Source organism: Rousettus aegyptiacus, unplaced genomic scaffold (genome assembly GCF_014176215.1).
Source record: "Rousettus aegyptiacus isolate mRouAeg1 unplaced genomic scaffold, mRouAeg1.p scaffold_m13_p_12, whole genome shotgun sequence".
In the NCBI taxonomy this organism is placed as follows: Eukaryota; Metazoa; Chordata; class Mammalia; order Chiroptera; family Pteropodidae; genus Rousettus; species Rousettus aegyptiacus.
The window spans coordinates 58,421,980-58,436,525 of NW_023416287.1; the positions used below are offsets into that span (position 1 = coordinate 58,421,980).

General features: G+C 36.6%; 1 pseudogene; it reads right to left on the reverse strand.

Moving 5' to 3' along the window:
- Positions 1-7,366: 7,366 nt before the first annotated feature.
- Positions 7,367-7,485, reverse strand: LOC118610382 (annotated as a pseudogene).
- Between the last annotated feature and the right edge of the window lie 7,061 nt (positions 7,486-14,546).

Here is a 14,546-nt window from a genome sequence, read left to right on the forward strand (position 1 = left end):
TTTTCATAATTATTAAAACCAAACCAACCAAACAAACACTCTTGTGATGAATATCTTTGTGCGTGTACTTTGGTCTTCATTTCAGATTATTTTCTTAAAATAGAATCTTAGAAATGATCTTACATTATTAAAGTATAGATGCGCTTTTTATCATTTTAAAAATAGTTTAATAATTTGAAATTATTTATTTTAATAAGTAATACAAATATGTATAAGATACGAATTCAAAAGATACAAAAGGTTGTACAGTGAAATTAAGTCTCTTCCCACTTCTGTTTCCCAGCCTCAGTTTCTTGATTTTTCTTTCTAAGAAATCTTTTATATTGTGAGCACATATATCCTGGAGATCATTCCACATCAGTGCATAAGATGCATTTTTCTTTTTAATAGGTGTGTAATAGTTGAATGTATGTCTCCCGTTGATGGACACTTATGTAGATCCTAATCTTTTCCTGCTATAAACAATACTGAATTGACTATAATTTTATAGACCTTATTTCCTACAGTATGACAATAGGAGTAGAATTGCTGGGTTAAAAGTTATGACATCTAACATTTTGGTAGGTATTACAAAATATATTTCTACTGAGGTTATATCAATTTAAATTTCTGTTAGTAATATGAGAGTGAAGAGTCTATTTTCTTATTCCCCCCATTTACACATTACAAAATAGTTTGATCTTTGTTAATTTAAGAAGTTAAAATGTTATTTCTTTATCATTTTAACTTCTTTTATTTTAAATGAGGTTGATCATATTTTAGTAACCACTTATGTTCTTTTTTTTGAGGAGGTTATTTTTAGGAGGTGTTTTCTTTTGGTTTCCTAGTTCTTTAAAATTAATTTGTAGGCATTCTTTTTATACTGATAAAATTATAGCTCTGGTTGTTATTTGGAAAATTTTTTTTGTACAGATTATTGTTTCAGTTGTTTATGTCATTTGCTTATTTTTTATTTTTTTTTACCATTCATAAATGTTTTATATATATGGCTGTATCTATCAATTTTTTAAAATGTTAAGGATACTGAATTTTGTTATATATACAAAAACCTTTCTTCACTTGGAGAGTTTAAATATATTTTTTATTTTCCTTTGGTATTTTTATGAGTTTATATTTTATACTATTTTTGCTCAATCTAAAATTTATTTTTGTGCAAAACGTAAGAAAGGGATACAGTTTTTTTTTCAGATAACTAACCAGTACCATTTGCTGTATAATCTATCTTTTCCCCATGATATAAAATGCCAGAATTATCCTATATTAAATTCCTGTATGTATTTGAGTCTATTTCTCAGTTTTTTTGCTCTGTTCTATCGAGCTGTCTATTTTTTCATGAACTGTAATATATTTAAAAAATTATTCTACCTTTATATTTCTAATATATTATATTGTATTATATTATGTCTAATATAACTAGTCTCTCATCTTTATTTCTCCTTTTCATTTTTCTTTGTTTTTTTTTTTAAATTCTTATCCATTTTTTTTCTCGGAGAAACATAAAAATTGTTGTGCCTACTTTTTTCCTCTTATTCTTATACCTTTTTCATTAAGATTGTTTTAAATTCATTGGTTAGTGTGGAAAGAAATGACATTTTTATAATTCAATGTTCTCTGTTTTGGAAAATGGCTGTCCTTCCATTTGTTTATTGTCTATTTGCCTTTAGTAAGATTTTAAAGTTTGCTTTATGTAGATTTTACACATTTCTTGTTAAGTTTATCCCTAGATTTTTTAAAACTTTTTCTTTTTTGCTAGTGCAAATGGGGTCTTCCATTTTACAATAAAACTGGTAGTTATACACTACACGATGGCTATTAAATCTATGTAATAATTTTATTGATATTATACTATGATTTGTCCTTAATTTTAACAATAGTTTTATAGTTGATTCTGTTGGCTTTTCTTGATAAACTATTAGACCACTTCAAATAATAATTTTACTTCCCCTTTTCTCAATTTTATGCCTCATTTCTTTATCTTGGCTTGTTATATTGGCTATATTTGGAGATATATATATATATATATATTTCCAAAATAATGTTGTAAATAGAAGTTAATATAATGGAAATTTCTGTTTCATTTCTCATTTTACTGAAAATATGTAGTTTTTCCCCCATTAAGTATAATGAGTATAATGGGCCTATTGAATTGTGCTAAGGAAATATCCATCTTTTCCTATTTTGTTAAAATTTTTAAAAATGAAGAGTAGATAGTGAACATTTCAAATACTTTTTCAACATTTATGAAGGCAATTGCATGAATTTTCACTGTTGATCCATGGACAGATTTCTTAATATTTTTGGAGTAATCCCAATGGTATGGATATCAAAGACTCTTGATCCTTATGGCTAAATTGCCATGTAGGAAGATTGCACTGGTTTATAATCCCCCCGTAGCTATATCAGAGCATCTAGCAAACATAGTTTTGGGAAAGTAATCGGTAGCCTTTCACAGTGAAAAGTTATCACTGAAGAAATGAGGTATGGCCATATATTCAACCTTAGTCTGTATCTGGGGGAAAACCATCTTGGTATAAGCACTCACATCTTTGCAGCACACAGCTATGCAATGGAATAGTTCACAACCCACCTTCATTGAACAATGATGCCTCTGGCTTGTAAAATCTGTTTGGGATACCTATGGGAATAATCCTGTATATTATTCAGACAAGCCAAGTTCAACTAGCATGAGCACAGAAGGAAATGTATTGGCTTGTGTAACTTGGAAATCTAAGAGGGCAAATCTGTATAGCTGGATTCAAAGGTAAAAACACTATGACCGCTATTGTTATTCATTTTTTGGGCCTTAGCTACCTTCGTTGATTTCATACTTAGAAAGACATTCTCCACATCACAGCAAAAATGGCCACCAGTTGTTCTAGGTTTATATCGCCCATTATTGTTTTTGAATTAAGAAGAGACACCCTTTCCCTCCTAGTATCAAAATAATTCTTTCAAAATAACTATGGCCCTACTGTGTCACAGGTCTACCTGCTCTCTAAATACTTTGTCCAGGAAATGGGGTCATTTTGACTTTGATTTGATATACATTTGCCTCTCAGTGGGGAAGCAGAGCACTCAACAAGAAGTAGATGACCACTGAGGTGGTAGAAGCAGGAAATTCAAGGAGCTTCCAGGCATTGGACCAAGTCTTTACTCTGTCTTGATGGAACTAAATATCTTCTGTTTAAATTGTGCAAAAGACACTATGATACTTTAAGTTATATGAATAGCCTTGGAAATTTTAATATTCTTATCTTCTCTCAGCCAGATCATGGGAGGCCAGAATTCTGCCTATAGATATGCTTGATATTATTTAAAAGCCCATTAAATTAAATATACAAACCCTCAGCAACATGGGATTGCCATGAATTTGACTGTTATCTATAATATGTCGGGAAATACTTTGTGTTTTCCTCAACAATGACAAAGAAAATAAATTGAAATTAATTCTTTTTAGTTGATCAACTTCATGGCAATATGCATATACTTTAGAGGTTAAGGATGTTGGGAAAACAAACATCCATTGAAGAATAAATTGAATAGAAAGACCTGGAAGAAGAGAACTCACAAATACTAGTGAGATATTTTGACAGTAATGGGAGTCTCAAGGGCTGAATTGGCCCTTAAATTGTGTTCATTAAGTGTTCTGTGTTTCTTTGAGGTTTATTTAGACCCTTGAGAGGAGACTAACAAATTTCAACACAGAGAAACAAAGATACTCATTTAGGACTATAGTATATCTTCCCCCCAATTTTTTAAATGTTATTTTTGACACACTCTTTTGGCATTTTGATATGCTGGTCTTACAAATCCATTCATAGCACAATACTTCCATTAGACAATAACAACGGCTTTTTTTTTTTTTTTAATCTAGGCAAAAAAAGTTTGAAGTGAGATTTGAATTGACTTTCAAGAACTCTTCAGTAAAGGAAAAGAGTTGAAAAGATAAGTTTAAGATAATTATTTGAGTGATGAGAGGAGGCTGGGCACCTACCTCCTTCTCCAGGAACCCAATCTTTATCAGCTGAGTTGCTGTGGGGCACAAGATCCCAATAGCAGCACATCCTTGACCTTGTCCTCAGGTATTTTGGAAAGTAGAAGACCTCACACAGATACTGTGCATTTGCCAGAAGATAGAGGGAGTTTGGCTTTTTGCCAGAGAAGAGTTTTTGAGTGTAGCCTCTCAAGGTTGCCATGCAGACTACTGTAATCTAAAGTCCTTGACAATAGTTTAGATAGACCTTGAAGAAATGTGGGATGTGGAGAAGCCACTTTTCCAGTGTTTCAGGGATATCTAAGCTCTGAAGCCAATTGTTACCCTACTTCTCAATCTCTTCTTTTTCTGCCTTTTTCCTCTTTGTTGTTCTCTCATAAGTATGAATAATAGAATATAAGGCATTGAGTTACTAAGACATTCGCAGCATGTGTACAGTCCTGGCAAAGTGGAATCATGGAGGACTTTGAGCCTACTTCTATTTTACACATGGTTACATCTGGCGAAATATCCCTAACTTTCTTGACCTTCCAATTTGTATAATGAGGATAATTATTCTAACCTGATGGGGTCATTGTGAGGCTTAATTCACCTGATACCATGTTTTAAATGCAATAAGTGTTCAATCAATGTTGGTTTTCTCTTTTTCCTTTATTTGGGGGAAATGAAATGTAAACATATGAAAAAGTGATTAGCATTAATGAAATATTTGCAGATACAGAAAGTTCTGACCTGTTCATCAGAATAAGCCGTGACTTTGGAAGACTAAAAAAAATTTTCTTTGGTCATGCCCTCCCTACTTTACTCAGTAGTGGCAGAGCAATAGTCCTTTAGAAATGTATGTAAGCTGGTTAAAGAGGAAATACAAGTTAGATGAAGCTGATTGAATTAAATGAATATGAATGAGCTAATAAAGGAATGGGATAGCAGAGTCCTGAAGTTTAGAACACCTGGGCTCAAATTCTGGCTTTTCTTGCTACCCTTTGATGAGCTGTTTAACCTTCTGTGCCTCATTGCTCTCATCTGTACATGGGGATGATAACAGAAGCTAGCAAGCTGAGAATTAACTGAAGTAGTGAACATAAAGCTTGTAGACAGGGCTGGCCTGGTATACAAACACTTAATGTTAGCTGTTACTGACAATACAAAATGCAAATGTGAGGGAAGTTGGCTATTTGCATGTTTGTTAGGGACAAGGGCAAGGAAACAATTTCTAATACAATTCAGGGTGTTTTTCTATATAAGTACAGTTTGTTCCAAAAGGTGTTAGGGCATTTGGGAGGTTGCTGTTCGGAAGGGATTTAACCAATGGCTGACATCCCTGCTTCCCCCACCTCCAGCTGTAGATCAGTGCCAGCTCTGTGCATGAAGCATTATTCATACTGTCTCTTTACACAGCAGTTAACCTTACTTGTCACTGTTTCCGGTGGGAGATCAAGAGCATTGAAATTATGGAGGTGGCACAATAAATCATGGTCACTTCTTGACATGGCCAGACAAAGCAGCTGGAAAGAGCCTTGCCACAATGTCAACTCAAAGTTGAAATGCAAAGTTTTAACATCTTAATTTTCTCTTTTTTAATTGTTATCCTGATTTTTCCTCCTTCTCCCATGACTCAAGTGAGTGAATAGGAGATTGATCTTGGCAGCTTGGTGGGTTAATTCACCATGCCTGACTTCCCTTACTTTCTTTTTTCTTTTTCCCCTCCAAATATGAACGTTGTGACTTATGAATGAAATAATTGAGCAAACCTACCTTGAGGTAGTGAAAGAACTGCTTTTACCCATGAAACATTAAGCTTTAGTCTCTTATTTTTTAAATATAAATTCTCTTAAGCTGCATCCCCAGTATTTAGCAGTGCACCTGGGAAAAAGTATGCACTTATTAAGTATTTGGGAAATAAACACTTAATAAATGTTCTAGTCTACCAGCTATCTCATGCTTGCTTTTGTTTCCTCTGTTCTTTACCAAGATCTCCTCAGCTGACCCTTCAAGGGTCTCCTACATTTTGACTGGTTAAACAGAAGAATTGCCTTCTTGATTTGGTTCTTTTCCTACCCCACTTGAACCCCGAAGCCTGTGATTTTAACTGTATACTTGCCTTTTGTGGGTTTTGAATCCTGACCTGTCTCCATTCAGTTATTTGTTTTCTTGGCTGCTAATACTGGACAATTGGATTTTATGAAAGCTATAAATCTCTCCTGAGAAAAATGCACAGATACAAAGCACACAAAGTTTGGCACATGATTTGTTGGGGACATTTGGGGAGCACATTCATGGATCCAAGATAAAGACTATGCCTTTCGTGTTTGCCCATTTAATTACTGAGCTGCTGCTGGGCTCTCTTCTCCTCTAGGGCAGAGAACAGGGTCTTTCTTGATTTCTATTCAGTTCTTAACACATTACAAAATGGCTTCTCACCACCCATCCCTTGAAACTACTCTGCAAAAGGACAAAAGTGTCCCAAAGGCCGTCTAACTGCCAAATCCCATATCCAAGCCTCAGCTACTTGAAGGCTCAGCAGCGTTCAATGTTATCATCTTCTCTTCTTCGAGCTTTCATTTTCTTGGCCTTTGCACCATCCTGGGCTCTTTCTTCCTTTCTTTCCTGGCTTTTTTTTGTCCAATCTACTGTTAAATGTTCATCCTCCTAAGAACTCTATTACTAGTTCCCAGTCCTCGTATTCTGCATCCTCCTTCTGAGGAACATCATCTCGTTCATGGATTCAGCCACTGCTGCACACCAATTACCTCCAAATGCATGTCGCCACAGCCCAGACCGCTCTCCTGTGCATTTCCCATCTCCTTCTCCGAGTCTGTCCATGGGATTATCCATTGAAATGTCTATGGAAACTTAGGTTCAACATACCCATTAGAAGGAGAATACCTATTCTTTACTTCTTTTGTTTTCTTCCAATGGGGAGTCATACTCATTAGCATAACACTGCTAGTCTCTCTCACATCTCCCTCCACTACGGAAAGGAGATCCTCCCTGATTGGTGAGCTATTCTCAGAGAGCTTGTGCTCCTGATTGCTCTTGATCTGCAGGAAGATTAGTGGCAAATGCCTGACACCTATCATAGGAGCCAAAGGACACCCAGTCCTCCCAAGGTGGGGAGGATGGTCTAATTCGGTGGCTCCATAGTAGAAAGTCCACTTCCCTACAGGTATGCACTATGTTCTATAATATCAATTTTATTAGAAACAAAGAGGACATTTTGATTTCCTATTTGCTTTTTTTACTCTAAAGTTTTCTTTCTTTTTTTTAGAATTTTTTTTTTTTTTTTTTTGGCAAAGCAATCCTTGATTGACCTCACAGATTGCAAGGACCTTGTCACTTTACAATCCCTTATTTTTATTTTTATTTTTTTAATGTCTGCAGCACCTGGTCTTCCGAGGTGGTCTCCCATTCAAGTATTAACCAGACCTGACCCTGCTTAGCTTCTGAGATCAGATGGGATTGGGCTTGTTCAAGGCAGTATGGCCATAGACTAAAATTTTATTTCTTAATTGGTTCAGAATTCCACGCTTGGAAAAAGCATATATTTGGCTGGGGTAGGGGAATAGGGTTGAGATTTTCACATGCTAATATTATCCTCAACTCAATTAATCATGTTCTCATGTTTTTTCTCTGGAATTTGCTTTTCCTCTGGTTTCTTTTATCTGCCAGGGCTTTGTTTTTCTCCTGGTGGTCTTTCTAGAACTTAGTTATCTCAAGAAAAATTTTCTGAAAACACCCTTAACCTATATTAATGGAAAACAGTTTAGTTTGCTTGTTCTGTTTCAAGAGAATAAAAGAATATATAGGTTCTTAGAAAGCCTATGGAAGGAGAAAAAGAAAGACTTCTCAGTCATGACTGACCCATGATTAAGTGAGTGAAATTTCTCTAGGTTCTGTGAGACAGTCCAAAGAGAGTAGAAAACAGATATCTTGCTCTCATGAAGTTTATCATTTAAGTAAAAGGATTACATAAACAAAACGCATAAAATCACAAATAATGCTAAAATATTGAGATATATAGAAGGTCTACAGGAAGGATTTCCAATTGAGAGTGCTGGCATGCATAAATCGGATGGGGCCGGAAGCCTGAGCATTTGTTAGCTCTTACACCCATTAGCTATTGTTGTTATCATTTATGGAGGAGATCAATGTATTGTTGGAGTAGGTCAGAACTGGCTTATGCTTGCCTCTAATGTCCAAATAAATTGCTTTGTAGACCAATTCTTCTTAGTTTGGGACTCCTGTGCTGTTTTAGTTACCGTGGTTGGCTTACTGTATAGATATGGACCTGGTTTCTATTTTATTTAATTCTTTCCCACATTATATACATCCTCACCTAATTCCAGCAGGTATGAACTCAATTCATGAATAATAAAATTATCACATTCTGTATGTTCTTTAAATTAATGTAAATCCGCTGCAGGGCCCCTATTCTACTCAGTGTCTAGAAATTCAGTATTGGTTATTACTAAGGCTCTCTGCAGGCTCCCATCCTTGAATTATGCCATGGATTTGGGACTTAGAGCCTGGACATCATAGAAGATCTTCTGGGCAGTGTTCACCAGTCTGTTCTTCTGTCTGCAGAAGCTCTTAGTATCCTGATCTTCAGATTGGGATGCTCTGTTACTTGAATGGCATGCTTAGAGCTGAGGAATTCAAAAGGAGGCTGAGGGATCACTGGCTTAGGTTTGTCCTTCCTAGGTCTCCTTCAGAGTGTCATTTAATATTATTGTCTAGGTCTCTTCATCTTTAAGGTCTTATATTCTTCCTGCCCTGAGGACTCACACAGCTTTCTCTCCATTTCCAAAAATATATTTCTCTGTGTTATAGGCTGAGTTGTGTCTCTTCCAGATCTGTATTTTGGAGTCCTAACCTCCAGCACATGAGAATGTGACTGTTTTTGGATATAGGGCCTTTAAAGAGGTAATTAAATTAAAACGAGGTGATTAGGGAGGGCCACAATCCTATATGACTGATGTGTTTGTAAAAAGAGATTAGGACACAGACACACCCAGAGGGGAGACCATGTGCAGACATAGGGAGGAGAAGGCTGCCATCTGCAAGCCAAGGAGAGACCTCAGAAGAACCCGTCCTGCTGAAACTTTGAATATGGATTCCAAGCCTCCAGAACTGTGAGGAAGTAAATTTGTTATTTAAGTCCCTCAGTCTTTGGTCCTTTGTTATAGCAGCCCTAACAGACTAATATACTTTGAATCTTTTTTTTTCTATTTTAATTAATTAATTAATTAATATTTTTATTTTGGATCAGCTCAGGCTTTTACAAATAGAAGAAGAGCCATTGGCTTTGAGTAGCTTCTGTTTGCCCTCTTAAATTTCTGTGGCAGGAAAATAGTAAGGACATTGCTATTTGGAAGGAGTGGCAGAGTGAAGGAGGAGAGGCAAATGCCTTGAGAACTCAGGCAAATTACTGTCTGCATAAAGTATCCTTCCTCTGTCCGCTTGCTGTTTCCCCATCTCTGTTTTTTTCACACCAGTCTTTTTATGATAAACAGGTTTCCTTGCCTTATCTTCTCCACTCATTTGCCTGGTGCAAAGTTCTAGATGTATAATTCTCTTTGAACTAAATTACATAGGGAGAATTGAAAAATTTGCGTGCAATGACATACTAGACCCCAAGACGACTTTTGACCACAGTTGTGTCCCAGGAGGCGAGTTGTGTTTCAGAGGACTTGTTCAGAAAATGGTTAGTCAAAAGTTATTTCATAGACACCCTCAACATTTACTGAGGCCCTGTCAAGCTGTTAACCAAGTGAGCCAATTGATTGTTGAGCCCAGGTGATATATTCATATGAAAAGTCAATTGGAAAAGACAAGAATTTCAAGCAGTTTATAGCCCACTTTATTTCCCTTCCTTTCTATCTACCACCTATAATTTGATAACTCTAGTATTCTGATTGGGGGAAAAAAATGTTGTCTAATAATATTAAAACGTAGAGCCACTGATAAACTGTGACCAGTTCTTGGCTTTTGCAAGAGCTGGAAATATTAAGATGTCATTAAATATTTTATCTCCCTTCCTTCATGCTACGACTTTAATGCCGTGTTCAAAGATCATTATTCAGTAACGTTGGCAAGTCTCCTTTTCTTTGAAGCCATTCTTTACAAGAGCATGTAATATTCATTATTACTCTTCGCTGCTGCCTGTTTTTTTTTTTTTCCCATGATACACTCCCTCCTCACCCCCATCCCCCAAAGGGTTTTACTGATAGCAAACTATTTTAGGTAGGACATATATATCACTGGCAATTTTAAATGAAAACAATCCAGATTTCCCATAGAAATTGGTAGGGTATGTTTTAGAGCAAAATATGTTTTTACTCTAAAATGTGTTTTGGGGCTGGTGTTCCGAGGTTGTATACATACACGGCTTTCCAAGAGTGGGTCTGTTTGGTGGTTATGTGTTCATCTATATAATGGGATAGTGAGGGAGCAGGCTACAGAAAGAAGGCGTGCAACAAAACTGGGAGAGACAAGGTGTAAGAAGGAAAAATGGTTACAGAACTGAGTCACTGGATGGTATCACCAAGTTTCTCTCCAAATTTCCCTAGCAATTTAACAGAGAACTATCCATGCCTTACTGGGAGGACATAGGCATCGCTTTGATAAAGGTAAAGAAAATGAAAAAAATAAATTCAGGTGCCCATAAGATCTCAGTCTGATGCAGCCCCAGAAGGATTACTCTCAGAATTTGATATCCAACAGAGCCACTCTTGAGTATTTTGTTTTCAATCCCACAACCGATCGTCTTTCTGTCATTGAAATGGTCACTAGGAAGCTTGAAGCCATGCTTTGGGCTCACCTCTTGCAACTAGACAGGGTCCCATGCTATGCACATCTGCCTTCTGATTTTACTTCTGACTTTCACTAACTTCCTATCTTCATTTAGCTTTGCCCTGATTCCCTCGTCTATTTTATTCTTCTGTAATGTACATACTTTTGTAAGTTGCCTGAAATCCTTTGCGAATTGAGATGAGGGTAAATATAGGCAAAGAAAGAAAATGAGTTATGGAGTTTTCATTGTGCCTGACAGTTTTGTGTAATAGGATATTGGGAGTTTGCTATGACGAGGGACTTCTCTTCCCAAAGTAGTTTGTATTTTGTGCTTATTAGACACTTGTAGCTATATTTGGACACTAAAATTGGGACACATGTTCTGAGATAGGGTCTGACACAATGACAACAGAACCGAATTTCTGCAATGGGCCTGCTAACTAGACGATGAATGGGCATAATATCTACAGATTAAATAATACATAAAGAGCAAAGGAGAAGCCAGAGAAGCAAAAGAGAGAACATCAATTTTTGTAATTGAAAAGGAATTTAAGTTTTATTTGACCCGTTACAGATAAAGTAATTTTAAAATTCTTAACATTAGACTGCTTCTTAGAATTTTTTTTAACCAATACTGAAACATATTTTTAGAATTGGAAGAATTTAATAATTTATGTAACAAAAGACTATCATATTTTCCTCCTTTTCCATGCCAATAAAGAGTGAATTTTGAGATGTATTTTATATCTATTCCTTAAACTATCAGATCCCAAATCCTTCCTGACTGCTCATTCTCCTTTTAAGAACAGATTGCTTCATGATAAATACAGAATCCCCTGAATGATATCAATGGAATTTTAACTCATACCAGGACAAAGAGGTAGGTTTTAGCTAGCTGTTGGTGACTGGACATCTCATCTCTAATTCTGAATTTTATAGTGCACCAGTATTTCTGTCTTTTTGTTTCTAACAGAGCAGACGTAGGGCCGCGCCTTTCACCATGCTCCCCGGAGGGTGGCTGCGTCAGCCCACATTCCAGTGCACAGTCTCATAGCCTCTCCTGAGGTTTCTGGAGTTAATGAAGTAAATTGAAATCTCTGAGCAAAGTGATTTCAGTCTCTGGAGGTAGAGTCCGCCATGTGGTATGATGCCCAGATAGAAAACCATGATCACGTCCCAAGAGCAGAAATATTTGCTCAGGGTCTGAGCTAGGGAGGATGTGAAAACCTTAATTCTAAAATGTAAGAGGCTTTGTGTGCGCTTTGTTGAAATGCAGTTCTCTATCCTAAGTCACGTTTTAGGCAGCATATTGGCAATACAAAACGTTTGAATAAAAGCGGTGATGGTATTAGTCACAATCCACCCCGTGCCTGAATCTTTAGGGATGTGCGTGCATGAAGTGCATGCTAAAATACACTTAATCTAATCACCTCTGGAGACTGAGAGGCGTGTGCTCATATAAATGTCAAGTTGGGACATAATTTAGCTGATCTCTGGGGTTTATCGCTATTTCCAGACTCCCTCTTTATTTGATCTGGTGAAGCAAATGAAATGCATCTCGTTAGTTCTAAACCAGGTAAGAGCAGGAGATTAGGATCTGTGAGTTTCTCGTTTGGATACAATAATCATGCAGCCAACCCTGATTTAAGGAGGCTGCAAGGTCCACTGTGTACCTGCCAGGGGACAACAAAAGGGAATGAAGGTCAAATTATTTCGGTTTAGCTGTTATCTACTAGTTGGTGGCCGTCTCCTTGACAACATTATTAGACGTATGAAAGGCAGTGGAGCAGAGATTAATTAAAAACAAAAATAAAATTGTACTTATATATTAGAGGGGAGAACTCTTTTTGTTCACACCTGGCCCTGGTCATTATTCTCAGCCACAGGAGAGCTGAGCATCCAATTTACTGCATGTGAGATGCTTAGATAAGGAGATCTCATCCAGAAACACAATGGCCTCTGGTAAAGAAGATAGCTGTTGACCACATGTCAGTAAAATGAGGACTCCATTATGCCTGCCCTTTGGGCATGGAGAGTACATCTCGAAGAATAGTTCAGAACATCATTGCCAACTGAGGTAACTTTGCCCCACAGGGGACATTTGGCAATACTGGAGATATTTTTGGTTGTCACATTTGGGGGGATGGGTGTGACTGGCATCCAGATTGTGCAGGCCAGGGATGTTCATAAACATCCTGCAAAGCAAAGGACAGCTCCTCACAACAATAAATTATCGGGCCTAAAATGTCAATAGTGCTGAGGTTGAGAAACTTTGGTCTAGGGAAGCATTTATATTTCTTTTCCTTACATATAGCATTTCCTGAACTAAATGAATGAATAAAAAGAAAAAAAGAGAGACTTGTCTCATTTTTCTAAATAAATGCAAGTATTATGATAACTGGGGTATTAGTATTCTAGATGCACTGCAGAGACAAATTTTCAGTGGTGCTCTTTCCATTATATCACTAAGCAGCAAAGCAAAAGCATTATCTTGAAATTGCAGAGCATACATAGCTTTCTAATGACATTTTTAAAAAGCTTACAGAGGTCATCCTGTTCACAATATGAAATAGACACCTCCGAAAATTCAGTTTGCAGAATCTTCAATCCTATGCTCCTTAAAATACATTTTTAGGAATAGTTACAACTAGCTGTTCCAAGCATGTCCATATTCATATGAATATATTTCGACTTCCTCTATATGTAGACCCAGAAGGGAACATTTTTAGTGCAATGGGATATTGCGTCAACAGTTGATGCCTTGAAAATGGATCATTTCATAAAGTGTTGCTGTAAATATTTTTATACAGTACACCAAGTTTTGGTTGACAGGTCCCCACACTCCTTTGCCTCTGCTGAGGCATGCACATTTCTTCTGCAGGCCTTGCCTCTGTAGAAACTGCTTGCTGCATAAACAATCTCTATGTAGCATGGCAAAGACTTACAATGACCACCAACTCCTTCCTGTCAGAGTTATAGGCTAAAAATTAGTTCCCTTCATATGCAACCATCTTGTATAACGAACTTTTAAAATGAAATAGCATTTTTTATTTCATTTAATTTGATCTTGCATTTTAGTTTTAAGAGAAATTATTTCTATTTAGCGATGACTGCTCTGTAGTATAAACCAGATATGTATTCACGTGATTTTTGGTAGTATTTTTTGATCAGACAGCGTTGAAACTTTTTTGTTGTTGTTATTATTATTATTATTATTATTAAGACTCTCGCGCCTGCTGGCTTATTTTAACCCTAAAGGCTAAACTGATGTGAAGTCGATGTGGAAATCTCTGAGGTGACCAGTGTTTCTTAATATGTTCCGTGGAGAACAGCATAACTGTGTTTGCTTTTCACCTGACCGTGTCCAAATAGGGCTCCAATTCTCATGAGACTTGGAACCAGTTAAATGACTCAAAAAGGGAGACAGCATGACATAGTGATCTAAAAGGGCTGGTTTTGGAATTGTGGCTCTAAGATGAGTAAACTGTGTGACTATTGAGAAAATTATTTAATTTAAATGAGGGCAATTATAACACTGCATGGGTGGTCATGAGGATTAACAAGGGCCCAATAAATGGTAGCTTTGAGAAAATGAGAGATGCGGATGTACTTCATTGGTGACCTCTACTCCATGATCTTCTTTCCTTACAGTCATGAGACATCTTGGTCAGCAGCGAGAGTTGGGTACCAATCCTTTCACAGTCCTGTCTTCCCTTCCCTATTTCCACTGAGGAATTGGTCAACTTACTCTTGTTCCATT